Source organism: Dipodomys merriami, unplaced genomic scaffold, assembly GCF_024711535.1.
Source record: "Dipodomys merriami isolate MVZ:Mamm:240054 unplaced genomic scaffold, mDipMer1.0.p SCAF_107, whole genome shotgun sequence".
In the NCBI taxonomy this organism is placed as follows: domain Eukaryota; kingdom Metazoa; phylum Chordata; class Mammalia; order Rodentia; family Heteromyidae; genus Dipodomys; species Dipodomys merriami.
This window is the reverse complement of record NW_027202349.1, coordinates 3,243,777-3,253,131: the sequence shown is the minus strand read 5'-3', so window position 1 is coordinate 3,253,131 and position 9,355 is coordinate 3,243,777.

Genomic DNA, 9,355 nt, shown 5'->3' with positions numbered 1-9,355 from the left:
CTTCACCCTCACCCTAATCCTAACCCTATCCAAAACCCTCAACCCTAAACCTGACTCTAAACCTCACCCTAACCATAAGCCTCACCCGAAACCTAACCATCACACTAAAAATCACCCTAACTCTAACGCTATCCATAACCCTCAACCTCACCCTAAACCTCATCCTAACCCTTACCTTCACCATAACCCAAACCCTAAACCTAATCCTCACCTTAACCCTAAATCTCACCCATCCCCTCACCCTCACCCTCACCCTCACCCTCACCGTCACCCTAACTCTAACCCTAACCCTAATCCTAAACCTAACCCTCAAGCTCAACCTCAACATAACCCTAACCCTAAACCTAACCCTAACCCTCACCCTCACCGTAACCCTCACCCTCACCCTAAACATCACCCTAATTCTAACCCTCATCCTAACCCTAACCTTAATCCTCACCCTAACCCTAACCATAAAACTCACCCTAAACATAACCCTCAACCTAACCCTCACCCTAACTCTAACGCTAACCCTAACCCTCATCCTCACCCTAAACCTCACCCTAACACTTATCCTCACACTAACCTTAAGCCTAACCCTAACCCTAACACTAACTCTCAAACTAAGCTTCACTCTAAACCTAACACTAACCCTAACCCTCACTGTAATCCTCACCCTAACCTTAACCCTCAACCTCACCCTCAACCTAATGGTCACACTAACACTCATCCGATCCCGAACCCTCACACACACCCTATCCCTCAACCTCTCCCGAACCCTCACCCTCACCTGAAACCTCACCTTTACCCTAACCCTGACTCTCACCATAAACATCACCCTAACCCTAACCCTTACCCTAACACTAACCCTCACCCGAACCCTAACCCTCAAACTCAGCCTCACCCTCAACCTAATCCTCATCCTAACCCTAACCCTAACCCTTAATTAGTTGAATCCCTCACCCTCAACTTCACCATCACCCTCAGCCTAACTCTCACCCTCACCCTAGCCCTGACCCTAAACTTAACCCTCACCGTAACCCTAACCCTAACCCTCACCCTCAAAATAACCCTAACCCTCACCCTCACCCTAAGCCTCACACTAACCCTTACCCTCACCCTAACCCTTACCTTAACCCTTATCCTCACACATGCAAACCCTAACCCTAACCCTCACCCTAATCCTAACCCTCACCCTCACCCTCACCATCACCCTAAGCCTAATCCTACCACTAATCCAAATCTAACCCTCACCATCACCCTAACCGTAACTCTGACCCTCACCCTCACCCTAACCCTAAACCTAACTCTCACCCTAACCCTCACCCTAACCCTAACGCTAAACCTAACCCTCACCATCACACTAACCGTCACAATAACACTTATCATCACACTAACCCTACATCTATCCCTAACCCTAACCTTCACACTAAACCTAATGCTCACCCTAAACCTAATCCTAACCCTCAGCCTAACCGTCACCCTAACACTCACCCTAACCCTCACCTTAAACCTAACCCTAAACCTCACCCTCACCCAAAACCTAAACCTCACCCTAAACCTCACCCTCACCATAGACATCAACCTAACCTTAACACTCACCCTAACTCTAACCCTAAACCTCACCCTAACCCTAAACCTAACCATAACCATAACCCTCACCTTCACTGTCACCCACAACCTAAACCTCAACCTCACCCTCACCCTCATTCTTGCACTCACCCTCACCCTAAACATCACCCTAACCCTAACCATCACTCTAACCCTACCCCTAAACCTCACCGTAACCCTCACCATAACTGTAACCCTCACCCTCACTCTCACCCGCACCCTAAAACTCACCCTCACCCTTACACTCACCAACACCCTAACCTTAACCCTCACTCTAACCCTAAACCTATCCATCAACATCAAACTAACACTCACCCTAACCCTTATCCTCACACTAACCCTAACACTCACACTAACCCTATCCCTCACCTTATCCCTAACCCTTACCCTATCCCTCACCATAACCCTCACCCTCACCCAAACACTAATGCTAACCCTAACCCTAACCATCACACTAACCCACACGCTAAACCTTACCTTCATCCTAACACTAAGCCTAACCCTCAACCTAAACCTCACCCTAACCCTTACTCTCAGCCTAACCCGCAGCCTAACCCTCACACTAACCCTAACCCTCACACTTACACTCAACCTAAAGCTAACACTAACCCTAACCCTCACCCTAACCTTAACCTCACCCTCACCCTCACCCTAACCCCAACCCTAACCCTCACCTTCACCCTAACCCTAGTGCTAACCCTAAACCTCACCATCACACTAACCCTCACCATATCACTTATCATCACATTAACCCTATCCCATTCCTAACCCTAACCCTCACACTAAACCTAATGCTCATCCTAACCCTAACACTACCCCTCAGCCTAACCCTCATTCTAACACTCACCCTAACCCTCACCCTAAACCTAAACCTAAACCTCAGCCTCACCCGAAACCTAAACCTCACCCTAAAACTCGCCCTCACCATAAAACTCAACCGCACCCTAACACTAAACCTAATTCTACCCCTAAACCTCACCCTAACACTAAACCTAACCGTAACCCTCTCCCTCACTCTCACCCTCAACCTAAACCTCACCCACACCGTAACCCTCACCCAAACCCTAACGCTAACCCTAACCCTCACCCAAACCCTAATGCTAACCCTAACACTCACCCTCACCTTAAACCTCACCCTAACACTTATCATCACACTTACCCTAACCCTAAACCTAAGCCTAACTCTAACCCTCAAACTAAGCCTCACCCTAAACCTAACACTAACCCTAACCCTCACTGTAACCTTAACCCTAATCTTAACCCTCACCCTCACCCTAACACTCACGGTCACCATAACACTCACCCGAACCCAAACCCTCAACCACACCCTAACCCTCAAGCTCTCCGAACCCTCACCCTCACCCGAAACCTCACCTTCACCCTAACCCTGACCCTCACCCTAAACATCACCCTAACCCTAACCCGTACCCTAACCCTAACCCTCACTCGAACCCTAACCCTCAAACTAAACCTCACCCTGAACCTAATCCTCATCCTAACCCTAACCCCAACCCTTACCTTATTGAAACCCTCACCCTTAACCTCACCATCACCCTCAGCCTAACTCTCACCCTCACCCTAGCCCTGACCCTAAACCTAACCCTCACCCTAAACCTAACCCTATCCCTCACTCTCACCCTAACCCTAACCCTCACCCTCACCCTAAGCCTCAACCTAACCCTAACCCACACCCTAACCCTTACCCTAACCTATACTCTGACACTAATGCTAACCCTAACACTAACCCTCAACCTAATCCTATCCCTCACCCTCACCCTATGCCTAAGCCTAAGCCTAATCTAACCCTCACCATCACCCTAACCCTAACCCTAAACCTAACCCTCACCCTCACCCTAACCCTAACCCTAACCCTAACTGTACCCCTAAAACTAGGCTTCACCCTAAACTTAACACTAACCCTAACGCTCAATGTAACCATAACCCTAACCTTAACCCTCACCCTCACCCTAACCATCACTGTCACCCTAACACTCACTCGAAACCGAACCCTCACCCACACCCTAACCCTCACCCTCTCCCTAACCCTCACCTTCACCCGAAACCTCACCTTCACCCTAACCCTGATCCTCACCCTAAACATCACCCTAACCCTAACCCTTCCCCTAACCTTAACCCTCACCCGAACCTTGACCCTAAAACTAAGCCTCACCCTGAACCTAATCCTCATCCTAACCCTAACCCTAAACCTTACTTTATTGAAACCCTCACCCTCAACCTCACCATCACCCTCAGCCTAAATATTACCCTCACCCTAGCCCTGACCCTAAACCTAACCCTCACCCTAACCCTAACCCTCACTCTCAAACTAACCCTAACCCTCACCCTCACTCTAAGCCTGACCCTAAACCTTTCCCACTCACTAAAACTTACCCTAACCCTTACCCTCACACTAATGCTAACCCTAACCCTAAACCTCACCCTAATCCAAACCCTCACCCTCACCCTCAACCTCACCCTAAGCCTAACCCTAACCCCAATCCTAAATCGAACCCTCACCATCAGCCTAAACCTAACCCTAAACCTAACCCTCACCCTAAACCTAACACTAACCCTAACCCTCACTGTAACCCTAACCCTAACCTTAACCCTTACTGTCACCCTAACCACCACCGTCACCCTGACACTCACCCGAACCCGAACCCTCACCCACACCCTCAACCTCACCCTACGCCTAACCCTAACCCCAATCCTAAATCTAACCCTCACCATCACCGTAAACCTAACCCTAACCCTTACCCTCACCCTCACCCTCACCCTAACCCTAACCCTAACCCTAACGCTAACCCTAATCCTCACCATCACACTAACCCTCACCCTAACATTATCATCACACTAAACCTACCACTATCCCTAACCCTAACCCTCACACTAAACCTAAATCTCACCCTAAACCTAACCCTGCCCCTCAGACTAACCCTCACCCGAACACTCACCCTAACCCTCACCTAAACCTAACCCTAAACCACACCCTCACCCGAAACCTGAACCTCACCCTAAACCTCACCCTCACCATAAACATCAACCTAACACTAACACTCACCCTCACTTTTACCCTAAACCTCACCCTAACCCTAACACTAACTGTAACCCTCACCCTTACTCTCACCCTCAACCTAAACATCACCCTCACCCTAACCCTCACCCTTACACTCACCCTCAACCTAAACATCATCCTAACAATAACCCTAACTCTAACCCTACCCCTAACCCTCACCATAACCCTAATCATAACCGTAAGCCTCACCCTCACACTTACCCTCACCCTAAAACTCACCCTCACCATCACCCTCAACCTTACACTCACCTAGACCCTAAATATCACCCTAACCCTAACCCTCACTCTAACCCTAAACATAACACTCACCCTAACCCTAACCCTCAGCCTAACCCTCAAACTAGCCCAAAAGATAACCTAACCCTCACCCTCAACCTAATCCTCACAGTAACCCTTATCCTCACACTAATCCTAACACTCACACTAAAGCTATTCCTCAACGTATCCCTAACCCTAACCCTATCCCTCAACATAACCCTCACCCTCACCCTAACACTAATGCTAACCCTAACCCTAACCCTCACCCTAACCCTTACCCTCATCCTAACCCTAAGGCTCACCCTCAACCTAAACCTCACCCTAACCCTTACCCTCAGCCTAACCCGCAGCCTAACCCTCACCCTAACCCTAAACTTCACCCTTACCATCACCCTAAACCTAACACTAACACTAACCCTCACCCTAACCCTAACCTCACCCTCGCCCTCAGCCCCAGCCTCAGCCTAAGCTTGACCCTAATCCTAATACTAATCCTAACCCTAAACCTCATCCTTAGCCTCAACGTAACTCTAACACTAAACCTTACCTAACCCACAACTTCACCCTCACCCTAACCCTAACCCTACACCTAACCCTCACCCTAACCCGGACTCTAACCCTCAACCTAACCGTAAGCCTAACCTGAAACCTAACGCTCACCCTAACCTTCACCCTAACTCTAACGCTATCCCTAACCCTCACCCTCACCCTAAACCTCATCCTAACCCTTACCCTCACCATAACACAAACCTTAACCATAAATCTAATCCTGACCCTAACCCTAAAACTCACCCATGCCCTAACACTCACCCTCACCCTCACACTCACCCTAACACTCACCCTAACTCTAACCCTAAACCTAATCCTAAACCTAACCCTCACACTCACCCTCACCCTAACCCTAACCCTAAATCAAACCCTAACCCTCACGCTCACCCTAACCCTCAACCTCACCCTAAACATCACCCTAATCCTAACCCTCACCCTAACCCTAACCTTAACCCTCACCCTAACCCTATCCGTAACCCTCACCCTAAACCTAACCCTCACCCTAGCCCTCAACATAACCCTAACGCTAACCCCAACACTCACCCTCACCCTAAACCTCACCCTAACACTTATCCTCACACTAACCCTAACCTTAACCATAACCCTAACCCTACCCCTCAATCACCCTAAACCGAACACTAACCCTAACCCTCACTGTAACCCTCACCCTAACCTTAACGCTCACCCTCTCCCTAAACCTCACAGTCATCCTAACACTCATCCGAACCCGAAACCTCTCACACACCCTAACCCTCACCCTCTCCTGGACCCTCACCCTGACCTGAAACCTCACCTTCACCCTAACCCAGAACCTCACCCTAAACCTCACCCTAACCCTAACCCTTACCCTAACCATAAGCCTCACCCGAACCCTAACCCTCAAACTAAGCTTCACCCTAAACCTAATCCTCATCCTAACCCTAACCATAACCCTTACTTAATTGAAACCCTCACCCTCAACCTCACCATCAATCTCAGCGTAACTCTCACCCTCACCCTAGCCCTGACCCTAAACCTAACCCTCACACTAACAATAAACCTAACCCTCACTCTCACCCTCACCCTAACCCTCACAATCACCCTAAGCCTCACCCTACCCCTTCCCCTCACCCTAAACCTTACCTTAACCCTCACCCACACACTAAACCTCACCATCACCCTCACCCTCACCCTAAAACTCACCCTCACCCTAACCCTAAACTTACCCTAAACCTCACCCTAACCCTAACCTTCACCCTCAACCTCACCCTCACTCTAAGCCTAACACTAAACCTAACACTAATCCTAAACCTAACCCTCAACCTCACCCTAACCCTAAACCAAACCCTAAACCTCAACGTCACCCTCAACCTTACCCTAAACCTAACCGTAACCCTCACCCTAACCCTCACACTCACCCTAACCCTAACCCTTAACCTCACACTCACCCTAACCCTAACCCTCACCGTCACCCAAACCCTCACCTTAACCGTAAGTCTAACCGTGACCCTCATCGTCACCCTAACCCTCACCCTAACCCTTATCCTAACACTAACCCTAAACCTAACTCTCACAGTAACCCTCACCCTCACCCTAACCCTGACCCTACCCATCACCCTAAAGCTCACCCTAAACCTAACCCTAACCCTAAACCACACCCTAATCCTAACCCTAACCCTAACACTCACCCTCACCCCAACACACACCGTCACCCTCACCATCACCTAAATCTAACCCTCACGCACAACCTAACCCTCACCCTCACCTGAACCATCACCGTCACTCTAACCCTCACCCTTACCCTAAACATCAACATAACCCTAAACCTCACCCTCATCCTAACTATAACCCTCACCCTCACCCTAACCCTAACCCTGAAACACACCCTAACCCCCACCCTCACTCTCACACTAACCCTATCCCTCATTCTCAGCCTAACCCTCAGCCTAAACCTTACAGTTACCCTAAACCTAAGTATAACAATAACCCTAACCCTAATGCAAAGCCTAACCCACACCCTCACCCTAACCCTCATCCTAACCCTTACCCTCACCGTCACCCTCACCCTAACACACACCCTAAATTTAACTCTCAACCTAACCCTAAGCCTAAATCTCACACTCACCTTCATCCTAACCCTAACCCTAAAGCTAACCCTAAACCTAACCCTAATCCTCACACTAACCCTAAACCTAAACATAACCCTAACCCTCACCTTAACCCTCACCCTAATCCTAAGCCTAACACTGACCCTCACCCTAACACACACCATCACCCTCACCATCACCTAAATCTAACGCTCACGCACAACCTAAACCTCCCCCTCACCTGAACCGTCATCGTCACTCTAACCCTCACCCTTACCCTAAACATCACCATAACCCTAAACCTCACCCTCATCCTAACTATAACCCTCATCCTCACCCTAACCCTAACCCTGAAACTTACCCTAACCCCCACCCTCACTCTCACGCTAACCCTATCCCTCATTCTCAGACTAACCCTCAGCCTAAACCTTACACTTACCCTAAACCTAAGTCTAACAATAACCCTAACCCTAATGCAAAGCCTAACCCACACCCTCACCGTAACCCTCATCCTAACCCTTATCCTCACCCTCACCGTCACCCTAACACACACCCGAAACTTAACTCTCAACCAAATCCTAAGCCTAAACCTCACACTCACGTTCACCCTAACCCTAACCCTAAAGCTAACCCTCACCCTAACCCTAATCCTCACACTAACCCTAAACCTAAACATAAACCTAACCCTCAACTTAACCGTCACCTTAATCCTAACCCTAACACTAATCCTCACCCTAACGCTAACCCTCACCCTCACCCTCACCCTCATCCTTAGCCTAACCCTAACCCTAACCCTAATCCTAAACCTACCCCTCAACCTCACCCTAAAGCTAAACCTAACCCTAACCCTCACCCTCACCCTCAACCTTACCCAACCCTAACCCTAACCCTCACACTAAGCCTAACCCTCACCCTAACACTAACCCTAAACCTAACCCTAATCCTCACCTTAATCCTCACGCTAACACTAATGCTAACCCTAACCCTCACCCTTACCCTAACCCTCTATCCTAACCCTTACACTCACACTAACCCTAAAACTAACCCTAATCCTCACACTAGCTCTAATCCTAACCCAAAACCTCAAACTCACCCTAACACTCACCTTCACCCTAACCCTCACTCTAAACCTAACCCTCACCCACACCCTAACCCTCATCCTAACCCGAACACGAAACCTCACCCTAATAGTCACCTTCAAACTAAACATCACCCTAACCCTAAACCTCAACCTAATACTAACCATAAACCTCACCCTCACTCTAACATTAACCCTAAACCTAACCCTAAACCTAACCCTCACTGTAACCCTCACCCTAACACTCAGGCTAAACCTAAACCTCACTCTCACCCTAACACTCACCCTAAACCTTACTCTCACCCTAACCTTCAGCCTAACCCAAAACTTCTCACTAAACCTAACCCTCACCCTAAAAATAAGGCTAACCCTACCCCTCACACTAACCCTAACCCTCACCCTAATCCTAACCTTAACCCTAGCCCTCAGCCTCAATCTAGCCCTCACCTTAACCCTAAGCCTAACACTAACCATACAACTAACTCTAAACCTAACTCTAACCCTCACCATCACCCTCACCAGCACCCTCACCCTAAACCTCACCCTCACCCTAACAATAAGCCTAACCCTGACCCTCACCCTCACCCTAACCCTAACCCTAACCCTCACCCTAACCCTAACCCTAACCCTAACTCTAACCCTCAACATAAACCTCACCCTCACCCTAAACCTAACCATAACCCTAACCCTCACCCTAATCCTAAACCTAACCCTTATGCTATACCCAATCCTCACCCT